The sequence below is a fragment of the Puma concolor genome, chromosome B3, assembly GCF_028749965.1.
Source record: "Puma concolor isolate L17-30 chromosome B3, mPumCon1.1.hap2, whole genome shotgun sequence".
NCBI classification, from domain to species: domain Eukaryota; kingdom Metazoa; phylum Chordata; class Mammalia; order Carnivora; family Felidae; genus Puma; species Puma concolor.
The window spans coordinates 138,596,779-138,615,002 of record NC_141672.1 but is presented as its reverse complement, the minus strand read 5'-3'; the positions used below and the strand labels follow the sequence as shown (position 1 = coordinate 138,615,002).

At 44.1% G+C, this 18,224-nt stretch overlaps 1 protein-coding gene across 4 annotated transcripts in view; it reads left to right on the top strand.

Annotated features, from left to right (window-relative positions):
* Positions 1-18,224, top strand: part of SLCO3A1 (solute carrier organic anion transporter family member 3A1) — a 319,399-nt gene that overhangs the window by 43,010 nt on the left and 258,165 nt on the right. The gene's annotated exons all lie outside the window — the stretch shown is intronic.

Genomic DNA, 18,224 nt, shown 5'->3' with positions numbered 1-18,224 from the left:
AGCCGAGTCTGTTCTTGCGGATCTACACGGGCATCTCGGATGGGTGGCTGCGAGCCCTCTCCAGACACTCAAGGAACTTGCTTTGTGGACAGGGAAGACCCCGTTCCTTTGTCCTTTGGGAACAAAGTTCCACAGCAATTATTTCACAGCCTGTAGCTCTGTACCCTCAGCTCCTCAGGTCCAATCTCTAGAACTACCTTTGAGGGGATGTATTTTACATGAGAAAGAAGGCTTTAAGACAAAATGACCCGTGGGCAAGAAGGCACGTGGCTCTGTGTATTTAAGCAACCCTGCGTTCTTTTTTTTTTTTTTTTTTTTTTTTTTTATTTTTTAACATTTATTTATTTTTGAGACAGAGAGAGACAGAGCATGAACGGGGGAGGGTCAGAGAGAGGGAGACACAGAATCTGAAACAGGCTCCAGGCTCTGAGCTGTCAGCACAGAGCCCGACGTGGGGCTCGAACTCACGGACCGTAAGATCATGACCTGAGCCGAAGTCGGCCGCTTAACCGACTGAGCCACCCAGGCGCCCCCCTTTTTTTTAATTTTTATTTTTTAACATTTATTTATTTTTGAGACAGAGAGAGACAGAGCATGAACGGGGGAGGGTCAGAGAGAGGGGCAACCCTGCGTTCTTAACACAATGCATTCACTTGGTGTCCCAGTGGGAGAAATGAGACGTGCTTACATCACCGGAGATGTTAACAATGGGATGATGGGTTTCAGCAGTTTCAGCCGAGGGGGCATCCAAAGCGGTGCCTCTAGCTCTCATTTCTTAATGAAATGGGTAAGGAAGTGTCAAGAAGTTTCATATGATGCGTTTCCCTGCAGAGCATCACAGTAAGTGAAAACAATTACCAGGCTGTAGGACTTGGGGTCGTTTCGAAAGGAGTGTGCTCCCGTGTACAAGGGGCTAGCTCAACCGTATTGATCATCCGGGGCCGGCACAGAATGCTTTATTGAGGCAGGATCCCATATGGAAGCTTTTTGTAAGTGAAGCGAACATTTGATTACTGGGAGAAAATGACCGTGACTTGTTATTTGGTTTCCTAGCCGATACCATTGATTCATGGTGTCTCTCGTAGTTCTTAATAATCTGCCCCATTTCATACTAGATGGGATACTGCAGTTGTTCTCTCGACCCCTAGCCCATACATTTAGGGCTGTTGTACCAAGCTGGTATGCCAGCTTCCTTCTGTCTAATCTTTGGAGTTCCCAAGTGCTGTGGCTTTTATCACTGCAGGTTATTAAATGATTATGTGGTAGTTTGCATTTTCATTATGTTCTTCCCTTCTAATAAATGCAGATCCTGCCTTTAGAGCCCGCGCAGATTTAACGCAGGAGACTGGGGGGCAGGGAACTGCCTTGACCCACCTCAGTCATAATGAACCGTCCCTTCTCTTGTTTCTGAGTGGAAAGCCATTCGGTAAAGCCACTCACTCTGTCTGTGATTCTGCTCCTCCACGGAAGCCTGATCCCTCCAATTGCTGTTTCCCCCTTTGTTTCATTTCTCTTTATGGAATTACAGCTAACGCCAGGGATAGCTGCTGGAAAGGAAGAAACAGGCGTGGTTTAAGAGAGCCCTTAATGAAATGGTCTTTAGTGCATAATATGGTCCTAGAATTAGGGCAGGGAGGGGGCTTCTCCCGTGTGGATGGAAAAGCTCCCCGCATAAGCCCGTGCACCTCTGTACCCTGTACTCTGTATACCGGCACATTATTTCCCGGATTCAGAGCGGTGGCTTCTATCACAGAGCTGAAGAAACTTAATCTGCCAACCAAATAAAAGTCCCATGCGTGGTGTGGCCACAATTGCTTCTCAGAGGTGGGACTCCAGGCAGAAATGGCACGTGGACCAACTTTCCAATGTGAAGAAAGGTGAGCCTTACATAAGATGTTTATCATCAGGACGTGCCTTGTCTTGTAAGAGAATGGTAAGAGCTGCACTTAGAAAATGTCTCTGTGATGCCAGCTAAGATTCTGCCAAGACGTATCACGGGTTTAGGAGCCAGACAGTCCTGAGTTGAAATCTGCCTCTGCCACCTTCTAGCTGTGTGATCTTAGGAAAGACACATAGCTGTTCTGATCTCGAGTCTCCTCCAGAAAACACAATAATGCCTTCTTGGCAGCCAGAAGGCTGGGAGAATTAACAATAAAGTATGCTAAGTTCCTATCACACTGTTTGCCACTTTCTCTGCGGATTGTTGTCTTTAAAACAAAACAAAAATATTAGGTTGGGTGTTACAAGTAGGCTCTTATGTAAAGACTTGATGTTTTCACGTTCTTTGGCTCAGAATAAGCCCACAGCCGTCTCCTGATTTCTGACCGTCTCCTTCATCCTGGCTCCGTAGACTATCCCAGAACACACTGTGGCAGGTATCTCTGCTGATGTAAATGCTAGGAGTATCATCTTGATGAAGCTGTGTCCCGGGACGCTGGCGGCTGAGTGGATGGGTTTGCTCCCATGTGCCAAACTCTCTCTGTGTCACAGCCCAGGCTCTGGCAGGAGCGTGCCAAGGAACGGTGTGCCAGTATTGGAACTGGGTGTCCAAGGCCAGTAATTGCCAAGACCATCTCCTCTGTTTTCCGACCCGTCGAGGCAGCCTGCAGTGAGTAACCTGTCAACCTGAGCCCTAACTACCGGGGCAAAGGCAGGTGACGTTGAGTGACAGCTGGAGTCTTGCTGTAGACACACAACATTTTCTGAGTAGAAATTGAATGAGATGCAGAAAACACACGCTTGGGCTTTGTGTCTGGCGTTCTTCTTGGCTTACGTGCAGGTGTCTCTTTCAACACATCTTATTTTCTAAGCATGAAGTCAAAGGGAGATAATGTGACCCAGTTAATATGATAGGGCTGCGGCAATCCCAGGGGATGTATCCGTTTCCATCCGTCACATGCGGGGCTGGCTCCCTGCTCAAGAACATAGCCATGGTCCCTGTTACCAGGGCACACAGCAACACCGCTTGTGCTCAGCTTTCTGGTCCGGAGTTGGGCGGTAGCCACTTCTTACTGATGTGAAGAATCCAGTGCCCTGTAATATCCAACTGGAGAGGCAAATGCCTTTTTCATTCTACAATCTGCAGATTGCAGCCCTTCCGGAGAGTGCATTTTCTTTTACATTTGATATTTCTTTAAAAAAATTTTTTTTTAATGTTTGTTTATTTTTGAGAGAGAGAGAGACAGAGGCAGAGCATGAGTGGGGGAGGGACAGAAGGAGAGGGAGACACAGAATCAGAAGCAGGCTCCAGGCTCTGAGCTGTCAGCACAGAGCCCCATGCGGGGTTCGAACCCACAAGCAGCGAGATCATGACCTGAGCTGAAGTCGGACACTTAACCAACTGAGCCACCCAGATGGCCCGACATTTGATAATATTTCTAATACCATCTTAGACCCGCTTGTCTATGTAGTTTCGTCAAGCTGTGTCTCTCCTGGCTTGTAGCTTTTATTAGACATAAACCATGTCATTTCCGTAATAGTTGTCCTTGTTGAGCCTGGTTCTATTATTCCCTGGCCTCTAGAGTCATTTGGGTCTTTTCTGGAGGAGCCCAGAGGGCTGTTCTCCCTTCTTCATCTCCAGTTGAACTGGAAAGATTCAGTTAAAGGAGTTTAACATTTTAGATGCGCAAGAGACTAGCATTATACCCAGTGTGTTGGGGTTCCCCAACATGCCTTCTTGATGGAGGTGAAATCACCCCCTAGTGGAGAGGAAATTGCTTCATGTGGGTGGGGAGGGGCACAAAAATGTACTGCTTTTTTATGTATAAAGTGTAGATTTACATACAGTGTATAAACATGTACAGTGTATCTGTGCTATGAAAATTTCATGGGGGCCAATTAGGAAGAAACGTCTCAAAGGGCTCTTTGAAGGTGATTGTGGGGAAAAAAAAGTTTGAAAAACCCTGCTATAGGATTTTACTATAGATGCTTCTTCCGATGCCCTGTTCACAAAAAATAATGTCCGAAAGGAAACCCTTTGCTCTCTATGTGGGGTGAAGATGTCACCAGGTATAGTTCTAGAAGAAAAACCTGGTATGTTTCCAGTTGAAGAGCTGCTTGGAGCTGTTTGGGGGCAGGCCTTCCATGAGTTTTATTTTATTTTATTTTTTTATTTTTTTATTTTTTTTTACTTTGACAATAGACTCAACATTTATTTTATTTATTTATTTTTTTTTCATAAATCTATTTGGGTTTTATTTTTTTTTTTAATTTTTTTTTATTTATATATGAAATTTATTGTCAAATTGGTTTCCATACAACACCCAGTGCTCATCCCAAAAGGTGCCCTCCTCAATACCCATCACCCACCCTCTCCTCCCTCCCACCCCCCATCAACCCTTAGTTTGCTCTCAGTTCTCAACAGTCTCTTATGCTTTGGCTCTCTCCCACTCTAACCTCCTTTTTTTTTTTTTTCTTCCCCTCCCCCATGGGTTCCTGTTAAGTTTCTCAGGATCCACATAAGAGTGAAACCATATGGTATCTGTCTTTCTCTGTATGGCTTATTTCACTTCGCATCACACTCTCCAGTTCCATCCACATTGCTACAAAAGGCCATATTTCATTTTTTCTCATTGCCACATAGTATTCCATTGTGTATATAAACCACAATTTCTTTATCCATTCATCAGTTGATGGACATTTAGGCTCTTTCCATAATTTGGCTATTGTTGAGAGTGCTGCTATGAACATTGGGGTACAAGTGCCCCTATGCATCCGTACTCCTGTGTCCCTTGGATAAATTCCTAGCAGTGCTATTGCTGGGTCATAGGGCAGGTCTATTTTTAATTTTCTGAGGAACCTCCACACTGCTTTCCAGAGCGGCTGCACCAATTTGCATTCCCACCAACAGTGCAAGAGGGTTCCCGTTTCTCCACATCCTCTCCAGCATCTATAGTCTCCTGATTTGTTCATTTTGGCCACTCTGACTGGCGTGAGGTGGTATCTGAGTGTGGTTTTGATTTGTATTTCCCTGATAAGGAGCAACGCTGAACATCTTTTCATGTGCCTGTTGGCCATCTGGATGTCTTCTTTAGAGAAGTGTCTATTCATGTTTTCTGCCCATTTCTTCACTGGGTTATTTGCTTTTCGGGTGTGGAGTTTGGTGAGCTCTTTATAGATTTTGGATACTAGCCCTTTGTCCGATATGTCATTTGCAAATATCTTTTCCCATTCCGTTGGTTGCCTTTTTGTTTTGTTGGTTGTTTCCTTTGCTGTGCAGAAGCTTTTTATCTTCATAAGGTCCCAGTAATTCACTTTTGCTTTTAATTCCCTTGCCTTTGGGGATGTGTCAAGTAAGAGATTGCTACGGCTGAGGTCAGAGAGGTCTTTTCCTGCTTTCTCCTCTAAGGTTTTGATGGTTTCCTGTCTCCCATTCAGGTCCTTTATCCATTTTGAGTTTATTTTTGTGAATGGTGTGAGAAAGTGGTCTAGTTTCAACCTTCTGCATGTTGCTGTCCAGTTCTCCCAGCACCATTTGTTAAAGAGACTGTCTTTTTTCCATTGGATGTTCTTTCCTGCTTTGTCAAAGATGAGTTGGCCATACGTTTGTGGGTCTAGTTCTGGGGTTTCTATTCTTTTTTTTTTTTTTTTTTTTTTTTTTTAAATTTTTTTTTTTTTTTTCAACGTTTTTTTTTTTATTTATTTTTGGGACAGAGAGAGACAGAGCATGAACGGGCGAGGGGCAGAGAGAGAGGGAGACACAGAATCGGAAACAGGCTCCAGGCTCCGAGCCATCAGCCCAGAGCCCGACGCGGGGCTCGAACTCACGGACCGCGAGATCGTGACCTGGTTGAAGTCGGACGCTTAACCGACTGCGCCACCCAGGCGCCCCTGGGGTTTCTATTCTATTCCATTGGTCTATGTGTCTGTTTTTGTGCCAATACCATGCTGTCTTGATGATGACAGCTTTGTAGTAGAGGCTAAAGTCTGGGATTGTGATGGCTCCTGCTTTGGTCTTCTTCTTCAAAATTCCTTTGGCTATTTGGGGCCTTTTGTGGTTCCATATGAATTTTAGGATTGCTTGTTCTAGTTTAGAGAAGAATGCTGGTGCAATTTTGGTTGGGATTGCATTGAATGTGTAGATAGCTTTGGGTAGTATTGACATTTTGACAATATTTATTCTTCCAATCCATGAGCAGGGAATGTCTTTCCATTTCTTTAAATCTTCTTCAATTACCTTCATAAGCTTTCTATAGTTTTCAGCATACAGATCCTTTACATCTTTGGTTAGATTTATTCCTAGGTATTTTATGCTTCTTGGTGCAATTGTGAATGGGATCAGTTTCTTTATTTGTCTTTGTTGATTCATTATTAGTGTATAAGAATGCAACTGATTTCTGTACATTGATTTTGTATCCTGCAACTTTGCTGAATTCATGGATCAGTTCTAGCAGACTTTTGGTGGAGTCTATCGGATTTTCCATGTATAATATGTCATCTGCAAAAAGCGAAAGCTTGACTTCATCTTTGCCAATTTTGATGCCTTTGATTTCCTTTTGTTGTCTGATTGCTGATGCTAGAACTTCCAGCACTATGTTAAACAACAGCGGTGAGAGTGGGCATCCCTGTCGTGTTCCTGATCTCAGGGAAAAAGCTCTCAGTTTTTCCCCGTTGAGGATGATGTTAGCTGTGGGCTTTTCATAAATGGCTTTTATGATCTTTAAGTATGTTCCTTCTATCCCGACTTTCTCAAGGGTTTTTATTAAGAAAGGGTGCTGGATTTTGTCAAAGGCCTTTTCTGCATCGATTGACAGGATCATATGGTTTTTCTCTTTTTTTTTGTTAATGTGATGTATCACGTTGATTGATTTGTGAATGTTGAACCAGCCCTGCATCCCAGGAATGAATCCCACTTGATCATGGTGAATAATTCTTTTTATATGCTGTTGAATTCGATTTGCTAGTATCTTATTGAGAATTTTTGCATCCATATTCATCAGGGATATTGGCCTGTAGTTCTCTTTTTTTACTGGGTCTCTGTCTGGTTTAGGAATCAAAGTAATACTGGCTTCATAGAATGAGTCTGGAAGTTTTCCTTCCCTTTCTATTTCTTGGAATAGCTTGAGAAGGATAGGTATTATCTCTGCTTTAAACGTCTGGTAGAACTCCCCTGGGAAGCCATCTGGTCCTGGACTCTTATTTGTTGGGAGATTTTTGATAACCGATTCAATTTCTTCGCTGGTGATGGGTCTGTTCAAGCTTTCTATTTCCTCCTGATTGAGTTTTGGAAGAGTGTGGGTGTTCAGGAATTTGTCCATTTCTTCCAGGTTGTCCAATTTGTTGGCATATAATTTTTCATAGTATTCCCTGATAATTGTTTGTATCTCTGAGGGATTGGTTGTAATAATTCCATTTTCATTCATGATTTTATCTATTTGGGTCATCTCCCTTTTCTTTTTGAGAAGCCTGGCTAGAGGTTTGTCAATTTTGTTTATTTTTTCAAAAAACCAACTCTTGGTTTCGTTGATCTGCTCTACAGTTTTTTTAGATTCTATATTGTTTATTTCTGCTCTGATCTTTATTATTTCTCTTCTTCTGCTGGGTTTAGGCTGCCTTTGCTGTTCTGCTTCTAGTTCCTTTAGGTGTGCTGTTAGATTTTGTATTTGGGATTTTTCTTGTTTCTTGAGATAGGCCTGGATTGCAATGTATTTTCCTCTCAGGACTGCCTTCGCTGCGTCCCAAAGCGTTTGGATTGTTGTATTTTCATTTTCGTTTGTTTCCATATATTTTTTAATTTCTTCTCTAATTGTCTGGTTGACCCACTCATTCGTTAGTAGGGTGTTCTTTAACCTCCATGCTTTTGGAGGTTTTCCAGACTTTTTTCTGTGGTTGATTTCAAGCTTCATAGCATTGTGGTCTGAAAGTATGCATGGTATGATTTCAATTCTTGTAAACTTATGAAGGGCTGTTTTGTGACCCAGTATATGATCTATCTTGGAGAATGTTCCATGTGCACTCGAGAAGAAAGTATATTCTGTTGCTTTGGGATGCAGAGTTGTAAATATATCTGTCAAGTCCATCTGATCCAATGTCTCATTCAGGGCCCTTGTTTCTTTATTGACCGTGTGTCTAGATGATCTATCCATTTCTGTAAGTGGGGTGTTAAAGTCCCCTGCAATGACCACATTCTTATCAATAAGGTTGCTTATGTTTATGAGTAATTGTTTTATATATTTGGGCGCTCCGGTATTCGGCGCATAGACATTTATAATTGTTAGCTCTTCCTGATGGATAGACCCTGTCACTATTATATAATGTCCTTCTTCATCTCTTGTTACAGCCTTTAATTTAAAGTCTAGTTTGTCTGATATACGTATGGCTACTCCAGCTTTCTTTTGGCTTCCAGTAGCATGATAAATAGTTCTCCATCCCCTCACTCTCAATCTAAAGGTGTCCTCAGGTCTAAAATGAGTCTCTTGTAGACAGCAAATAGATGGGTCTTGTTTTTTTATCCATTCTGATACCCTATGTCTTTTGGTTGGCGCATTTAATCCATTTACATTCAGTGTTATTATAGAAAGATATGGGTTTAGAGTCATTGTGATGTCTGTATGTTTTATGCTTGTAGTGATGTCTCTGGTACTTTGTCTCACAGGGTCCCCCTTAGGATCTCTTGGAGGGCTGGTTTAGTGGTGACAAATTCCTTCAGTTTTTGTTTGTTTGGGAAGACCTTTATCTCTCCTTCTATTCTAAATGACAGACTTGCTGGATAAAGGATTCTCGGCTGCATATTTTTTCTGTCTAGCACACTGAAAATCTCGTGCCAATTCTTTCTGGCCTGCCAAGTTTCAAAAGAGAGATCAGTCACGAGTCTTATAGGTCTCCCTTTATATGTGAGGGCACGTTTACCCCTTGCTGCTTTCAGAATTTTCTCTTTATCCTTGTATTTTGCCAGTTTCACTATGATATGTCGTGCAGAAGATCGATTCAAGTTACGTCTGAAGGGAGTTCTCTGTGCCTCTTGGATTTCAATGCCTTTTTCCTTCCCCAGTTCAGGGAAGTTCTCAGCTATTATTTCTTCAAGTACCCCTTCAGCACCTTTCCCTCTCTCTTCCTCCTCTGGGATACCAATTATGCGTATATTATTTCTTTTTAGTGTATCACTTAGTTCTCTAATTTTCCCCTCATACTCCTGGATTTTTTTATCTCTCTTTTTCTCAGCTTCCTCTTTTTCCATAACTTTATCTTCTAGTTCACCTATTGTCTCCTCTGCCTCTTTAATCCGAGCCGTGGTGGTTTCCATTTTGTTATGCATTTCGTTTAAAGTGTTTTTCAGCTCCTCGTGACTGTTCCTTAGTCCCTTGATCTCTGTAGCAAGAGATTCTCTGCTGTCAGCTATACTGTTTTCAAGCCCAGTGATTAATTTTATGACTATTATTCTAAATTCACTTTCTGTTATATTATTTAAATCCTTTTTGATCAGCTCATTAGCTGTTGTTATTTCCTGGAGATTCTTCTGAGGGGAATTCTTCCGCTTGGTCATTTTGGATAGTCCCTGGCGTGGTGAGGATCTGCAGGGCACTTCCCCTGTGCTGTGGTGTATAACTGGAGTTGGTGGGCGGAGCCGCAGTCAGACCTGATGTCTGCCCCCAGCCCACCGCTGTGTCCACAGTCAGACTGGTGTGTGCCTTCTCTTCCCCTCTCCTAGGGGCGGGATTCACTGTGGGGTGGGGTGTCCTGTCTGGGCTACTTGCACACTGCCAGGCTTGTGATGCTGGGGATCTGGCGTCTTAGCTGGGGTGGGTAGGCAAGGTGCACAGGGGCAGGAGGGGCAGGCTTAGCTTGCTTCTCCTTAGGTGATCCACTTCAGGAGGGGCCCTGTGGCAGCAGGAGGGAGTCAGATCCGCTGCCGGAGGTTTGGCTCCGCAGAAGCGCAGAGTTGGGTGTTTGCGCGGAGCGAGCAAGTTCCCTGGCAGGAACTGGTTCTCTTTGGGATTTTGACTGGGGGATGGGCGGGGGAGATGGCGCTGGCGAGCGCCTTTGTTCCCCACCAAACTGAGCTCTGTCGTCCGGGGGCTCAGCAGCTCTCCCTCCCTTTGTCCTCCAGCCTTCCCGCTTTCCCAGCAGAGCTGTTAGCTTATGACCTCCCAGACGCTAAGTCGCGCTTGCTGTCGGAACACAGTCCGTCAGGCCCCTCCGCTTTTTGCAAGCCAGACTCGGGGGCTCTGCTTGGCCGGCGAGCCGCCCCTCCGCCCCGGCTCCCTTCCGCCAGTCCGTGGAGCGCGCACCGCCTCGCCGCCCTTCCTACCCTCTTCCGTGGGCCTCTCGTCTGCGCTTGGCTCCGGCGACTCCGTTCTGCTAATCCTCTGGCGGTTTTCTGGGTTATTTAGGCAGGTGTAGGTGGAATCTAAGTGATCAGTAGGACGTGCGGTGAGCCCAGCGTCCTCCTACGCCGCCATCTTCCCTCTCCCCTTCCATGAGTTTTAAATAGCATCAGAGTCTCCCAGAGAGATTTCAAGAGGGCAACTCCTGGACCCCACCCCAAATGTATCCCAGAATCTTCTGGAGCTCTGGACATCACTTGGGTGATTCCTAAATTGCCAGAGTGACACCAAGTCTGTAACTACTGTTCTAGAACGTGGAGAGAAAGTGGTTTAGATTGGAAGCTGACCGAGGGCCAGAAAGGGAGACCATCTTATGGATCTCACTCTCCCCACCCCTCCTGACCTCCCCCTGCCCCTATGCTTCGGCAAACCGGAGGTGCACGGGTCACCAAACATGCCTCAGCCTTTCCAACCTCCATTCATTTGCTTCTTAGATTCTCTCCACTCGGATTCCCTTTCTTTCCTCTTAACCTGTCCACTTTCTGCTTGTTCTACATGACCTCGCTTCCATGATTCCTCCTGTGGAAAGCCTTTTGCGAACCTCCCCCGTGTTGTTCCTTCACTCGCACATTCTGCCTTAACTTTTTGGCTATTTGTACCTATTGTCTTCTTGTCTCCCCCCATTTTCTTGAGGCATAACTTAATATACTATAAAATCCATCCATTCTAAGTATACAATTAAATGATTTTTTTAGTTAAGTTACAAAATCATGCAACAACACCATAGTCCAGTTTTAAAACATTTCCATCACTTCCAAAAGTTTGCTCATGCCTATTTGCAGTCAGGCCCCACCCCATCCTAGCCTGAGACTACCCTCTTTCTCCCTCCTTCTCTCTATTCCTTCCTTCCTTCCTTCCTTCCTTCCTTCCTTCCTTCCTTCCTTCCTTCCTTCCTCTTCCCTCCCTCCCTTTCTGTCTCCCTTCCTCCTTTCCTGGACATTTCGTGTACATGGAATAATACAATATACAGCCTTTTACCTCTAGCTTCTTTCAATTAGCGTGACCTTTTTGTGGTTAATCTGTTGTTTTAAGTTTATTTTTGAGAGAAAAAGCACAAGTGGGGTGAGGGGCAGAGAGGGAGAGACAGAGAGAGAGACAGAGAGAGACAGAGAATCCCAAGCAGGCTCCGTATTGTGCTATCAGTGCAGAACCTGATGTAGGGCTCGAACTCACGAACTGTGAGATCATGACCTGAACTGAAATCAAGAGTTGGATGCTTACCCGACTGAGCCCCCTAGGCGCCCCTGAGGTTAATCTAGGCTGTAGCATGTATTGGTACTTTGCTCCATTTCATTGCTAAAGACTATTCTTTGGTATTCGGATTTAGTAGATATTATATTAACTGGATTGGATTAGTGTTGGCTTTATGGCTATACCATGTTTTGTTTACCCATTGACCATTGATGGGAAATGTGGGTTGTTTCCAGTTTAGGGCTATTATGAACACTGCTGTCACAGTCTTTTTGTAGACATGTGTTTTCAGTCCTCTGGGGTTGATTGGAGGTGGAATTCTTGGGGCATCTAAATTCATATATAACTTTTTTTTTTAATGTTTTTATTTATTTTTTGAGAGAGAGAGAGAGAGAGAGAGAGAGAGAGAGGCAGAGAGAGAGGGAGACACAATCTGAAGCAGGCTCCAAGCTCCCAGCTGTCAGCACAGAGCCCAACACGGAGCTTCAACCCATGAACCATGAGATCTTGACCTGAGCCACCCAGGTGCCCCTCATAATGTAACTTTTTAAGAAAAGCCCAATTGTTTTCCAAAAGTGGCTGTGACCATTTTATCTTTTACATTCCTACCAGCAACACAGGAGGCTCCAGTCCCTCTACACGCATGTGAATGCTTTGTATTGTCTCTGTTTTGTTAATATACCCATTCTAGTGGGTGGGTAGTGGCACCTTTGAATTTCCCTAAAGAAGAATGATGCTGAGCATCTTTTGAAATGCTTATTAGACATTTACATGTCATCTTCGGTGAATTTTTTTTTTTAAATTACTTGCCTATTAAAATTGAGTCCTTTGCCATTTCATTGCTGAAATGATTGGAAGATCATTGGAAGGAAGTGGTGCTGAAATTATCTTTAACCTTACTGATTTTCTGACTAGTTGTTTTATCAGTTACTGAGAGGGATATTACTGTCTCCAGTTGTTATCACTGAATTGTTTATTTCTCCTTTCACTTTGTCAATTTTTGCTTCATGTGTTTTGGGGCTCTTAAGGTTGGTGTTGTTGGGTGTATATCTGCCATTTCATAATTTATTTTGTCTCATGTCTTTTTTATTACTCTGTTCCTTCTTTATTGCCTTATTCTGTGTTAAATAGATATTTTCTTGAGTTTCATTTTAATTCCTTTTCTCCCTATGTTTTGAATTATTTTCTTAGTGATTGCTTCTACAGTATGCATCTAAAGTCATCACAATCTGTTTCAGATCAGCACTAACTTAATTCCTGTAAAATATGAAACGTTTGCTCCAGTACAGATCTATTACTTTCCCTTGTTTCTGATATTATCAAGTATATAACATCTATATGTGTTATGAATCTTAACAATGCAGTGTTATTGTTTTATGCAATCTTCAGCCTTTTAAAGAAGTTAAGATGGGGACGCCTGGGTGGCTCAGTTGGTTAAGCATCCAGCTTCGGCTCAGGTCATGATCTTATGGTTTGTGAGTTTGAGCCCTGCCTTGGGCTCTGTGCTAACAGCGTGGAGCCTGGAGCCTGCTTCAGATTCTGTCTCCCTCCCCTGCTCATGCACGCACATGCGCGTGTGCGTGCTCTCTCTCTCAAAAATAAATAAAAATAAATTTAAAAAAATAAAGAGGTTAAGAGGAAAAATATATTTATATAGCCTTTTGTACTTAACACCCATATTGAACTTTCTAGTACTCTTTATTTGTGTATATTTGAGTTACTGTATGGTATCGTTTTCTTTCCACTTGAAGGATTCCTTTAGTATTATAAGTAAGGAAGATCTGCTAGCAATGAATTCTCCCAGTCCTTGTTTATCTAGGAATATCTTTATTTTGCCTTCATTTTCAAATGATAGTTTTGCTGGATATGGAATTCTTATTTGAAAGTTTTTTTCTTTCAGTTCTCTAAATATACTATTCCATTGCTTTCTGACCTATGTTTTTTTCTGATGAAAAGTAAGCTGTTAATTTTATTGAGGATCTCTTGTGTTTTGTTTTTGTTTCTGTTTTTGCTGCATTGAAGATTTTCGTTGGTCTCTACCTTTCAACATATATGTGAACAGACTATAATGTTTCTGGGCACGGAGCTCCTTGCTTTTGTCGTACTTGGGGTTTATTGAGATTCTTGAATCTATAAAGATTCTGTTTGTTTTTCTTCTTGGTTATTCAGATTGACAATAGTTATTAATTTATCTTCAAGTTCACTGATCCTTTCATCTGACATCTCAAATCTGATACTGAGCCTCTCTAGTGAATTTTTCATTTCAATTACTATACTTTTCGACTCTAGGATTTCCATTTGGGGTGTGCGTGTGTGTGTGTGTGTGTGTGTGTGTGTGTGTGTGTGTGAGAGAGAGAGAGAGAGAGAGAGAGAGGTCTGTGTCTTTATTCAGATAATCTGTTAGATTATTAATATAATATTGCTATTTAATTATTCAAACATGGATTTCTGTAATGTTTTGAACATATTTAATAGTAGATGTGTTGAGGTTTTGTCAGCTATGTCCAACATTGGGGGCCCATTTTCAGATGACTCACATTTAATTCTATTTTTTTTTTTTTCAATTTAAGTAACCTCTATGTCCAGTGTGGGGTTTGAACTCATGACCCTGAGATCAAGAGTTGCACGCTCCTCTGACTGAGCCAGTCAGGTGCCCCCAGATGACTTTTATTGTCTTTTCTTTTCCTCCTGAGTAAGGAAGGGCTATGCTTTTCTGTTTGTTTTTGCATGACTGAATCTTTTGTTGAAAATTGGACATTTTATTTTTTTTTTATTTTTTTTATTTTTTTTTTTCAACGTTTATTTATTTTTGGGATAGAGAGAGACAGAGCATGAACGGGGGAGGGGCAGAGAGAGAGGGAGACACAGAATGGGAAACAGGCTCCAGGTTCTGAGCCATCAGCCCAGAGCCTGAAGCGGGGCTCTAACTCACGGACCGCGAGATTGTGACCTGGCTGAAGTCGGACGCTTAACCGACTGCGCCACCCAGGCGCCCCGAAAATTGGACATTTTAGATAATATACTGTAACAACACTGGATTTGGTTTTCTGTCCCTCCCTCAATGCCACCCATTCTTACCCATGGTTTGATGTTACTCTGTTTAATTACCTGCCTGAACTAAGACTGTGATATCTACCTTTTCTGCGGTGTGTGGCCATGGTGTATTTTGTTTTTAATTTTTGGTTCCTGCTTTTTCTTTGCATGTTGTAAATTCTTATTTCATTTCATTTCATTTCATTTCATTTCATTTCATTTCATTTCATTTCTTTGCATGTTGTAAGTTGTTTTTATTTTATTTTTATTTTTATTATTATTTTTAATATAATTTATTGACAGATTGGTTTTCATACAACACCCAGTGCTCATCCCAACAGATGCCCTCCTCAGTGCCCATCACCCACTTTCCCCACTCCCCCACCCCCCATAACCCTCAGTTTGTTCTCAGTATCCAAGAGTCTCTTATGATGTGCCTCCCTCCCTCTCTGTAACTCTTGTTTTTATTTAAAAAAAATTTTTAATCTTTTCTTTATTTTTGAGAGAGAGAGAGAGAGCGTGTGAGCAGGGAAGGAGCAGAGTGAGAGAGACACAGAATGAGAAGCAGGCTCCAAGCTCCAAGCTGTCAGCACAGAGCCAGACGTGGGGCTCGAACTCACGAACCGTGAGATCATGACCTGGGACCCTCGACCACTGAGCCACCCAGGCGCCCCACTCTTATTTTTATTTTAAAGTCTGGCTTCCTAGGGGTTGCCTCTGTGTCTGCATAGTCAGAGTGCATTTTCAAATGCCTCAGGCACTAAGATTGCATTCAGAATTAGGGCAGTTTTTAAGTTTCCCCAGCTTTTACTTTCTTCTGGGTCCTTTTGCGCCTCCTTTGTCTACGCACACAGGCTCCCAGTCCGCCAGGAAGGAGTAGAGAGTGAGAACCGTCTCGTTCCTCCTCCGCTTCCGCGCGTCCTTTTAGTCAACCAGAGCTCTATGGAGAGCTTATCAAAGACTCTCATGGCTGATCTTGCTGTTGAGTTTCTGTCTAGTCTGCCGGTCTGTTGCTTGCCCCAACCAGCATCGCGACCGCAGAGTAGCTGATGTTTGCCACTCATTTGCCATCGGGATTGCTATCTTTACTGACAACGCCCCTGAGTGGGGGTTTTCACGTTCCACTTCAGATCAAGTGGCCTCCTTCCAAACTCGAGGCTTCGGGTTTGCATGGCCAACCCACGTGATAGAACTGCTGTGCCAAGCTAACGTGGGAGGGGCACAGGAGGGAAAGAGCCCGGATTCCCCATCGTCACCAGAGGTTCAGAAGTTTTCATGAACAAATGTTCCTCAGTGCGTTGTATGTTCCTGTTGATTTCCAGAGTCTTGAAATAATGTTCTTTGTTTTGTTTTACAATTTTGTCCAGGTTTATCATTGTTCTTTTTTAAAAAATTTTAATGTTTATTTATTTTTGAGAGAGAGAGGGAGGGAGAGGGAGGGCAGAGAGAGAGGGAGACACAGAACCTGAGGCAGGCTCCGGGCTCTGAGCTGTCAGGGGCTTGAACTCCTGAACTGCGAGATCATGACCTGAGCCGATGTCAGATGCTTCGCCAGCTGAGCCACCCAGGTGCCCCTTATTGTTCTTGAGAGACTTTGTCGCGTTTCTCACGCTGCCATTCCAGCTCCGTTGTCTTTTTCCGTCTTCTAGAGAGCAAACATCGTGTGGCAGTTAAATAGGATGGACTCTGACACCAGACTGTCTGGGCTTGACTCCTGGCCCTGCCATTTACTTACCTATGAGACCTTGGTCAAGTTACTTAACTTCTGGGCCTCTGTGACTGCATCTGTAAAATGGGGATAATAACAGAACCTACCTGGGGTGCCTGGCTGGCTCAATCAGGAGAGCACGTGACTTGTGCTCGCTTCGGCAGCACATATACTAAAATAGGAGAGCACGTGACTCTTGATCTCAGGATTGTGAGTTTGAGCCCCATGTTGGGTGTAGAGATGACTTAAAAAAATCTTAAAAAAAAAATAGTACCTACCTAATGGGGTTGTCATGAGAACAAAATGGATTTCACATACACAGAGTGATAGAGGCTGTGTTTGGCACACTGTAGATGTTATAAAATGGTAGTTCTGATTATTAGTTTACTGAGGGAGGGACTCTATCTTATTTACTATCTTAGCTCCCATACTGTTTGGCCTGGTACTTTCCACACAGTCAGCTCATCTGACCTGCGGATCATCTTTACTAATCTCTTCTTTTCTTTTTTTAATTTTTTTTTTAAGCTTATTTATTCTGAGAGAGAGAGAAAGCATGCATGTGTGTGTGCGTGACAAGCTGGAGAGGCAGAGAGAGAGAGAGAGAGAGAGGGAGAGGGAGAATCCTAAGCAGTCTCTGCACTGTCAGGGTGGATCCTGGTGTGGAACTTGAACTCACAAACCGTGAGAGCATGACCTGAGCTGAAACCGAGAGTCAAGATGCTTAACCGACTGAGCCACCCAGGCACCCCTCATCTTTACTGATCTTTACTAATCTTATTTACTGCCTGTCTTAGCCCCCATATCCATGGCCTGGTACTTTGCGCATAGTCTATTCGTCTGATCCTCGGATCATCTTTACTGAGTGATGCTTGACGTTCAGAAGAAATGAGGGCAGCTCTCGGAGTAATTGTGGCGTGAGGACGAAAGACTGCAGGGGACCCAAGGAACAGATGGCTTTGTGTCTCGTTGAGGCCAAATGTTAGTCAGTCTTTGTCTTGGGCGCCTGTGTTTTTCCTCCCAGCCCCAGGAACTGCCTGAAATGCCTGGTGCCGCTCACACACCATATTGAGTTCGAGCCCGGGTCTGCCCACTTGTGTTTGTTTCCAAGAACTTAATTAGCACAATTGCCACCATTTCCAGAGTTCCCTTGCATCAGGCACCTCCAGGAATGGACAGAGCAGCTTGGCTGAGATGCTTATTTAGGTACTTGCGCAAAGCAAAGGGCCACCGGGGAGCTCTGGGAGGGCCGGGAACGTTCCATGTGTGCTCATCAGCCCAGGCTGCACTCACCCGAATGGAGCCATCGTGCCAACGGGAAATCAGTGCTCCGTCCTCTGGTGCACACACCCGAGTACCGACTGGATTCAGTGCTCACTCACCTCCTCGGCGGGACGCCTTTGTGCAGGAAAGCATACGTCTCACACTGCTGTACGCGCTGCTCTGTGGGCTGCAGACGGAAGACGGTCCTTGTCCCCAGGGAACGGTCAGCCTTCCTGAGGGACGCCAGGTGTACCAGAATGATGACTGCAGGGGAGTCTGAATCAAGTGTCGTGGTTGCAAGGGAGAAGGTGGAGGCAGGGGGGATTCGCGGAGGAGGTGGATTGGTGGCCGAGTAGGGATCTCTGAAGTGAGTGGTGTGAGCTGGGTGGTATTTTGGCCCCTGTGAAAATTGAAAGCTGGGCGCTGAGACCGATCCAGGCCAGTGTAGGAAGGTGCAGCTAGGGATTGCTGCGGTGGGGAGGCAGGGCGGCAGAATGCGGCCAGATGTTGGGGTCTGCTACCCCGAGGCAAGGAGCTCGGGCTTTTCTGGCTGGCAGTGGGCGTCAACCGGGGTTTTAAGTAGCGAATTGACTGGGGACAGGTGGGGTAGGGAGCCAGGGCTGACTGTCAGGTTTCTGGGGCCTGGGACCTAGCAGATATCAGGGAAATAACTCATGTTCGTAGAGGGAGGGATCAGAAGAGCTGGGCTT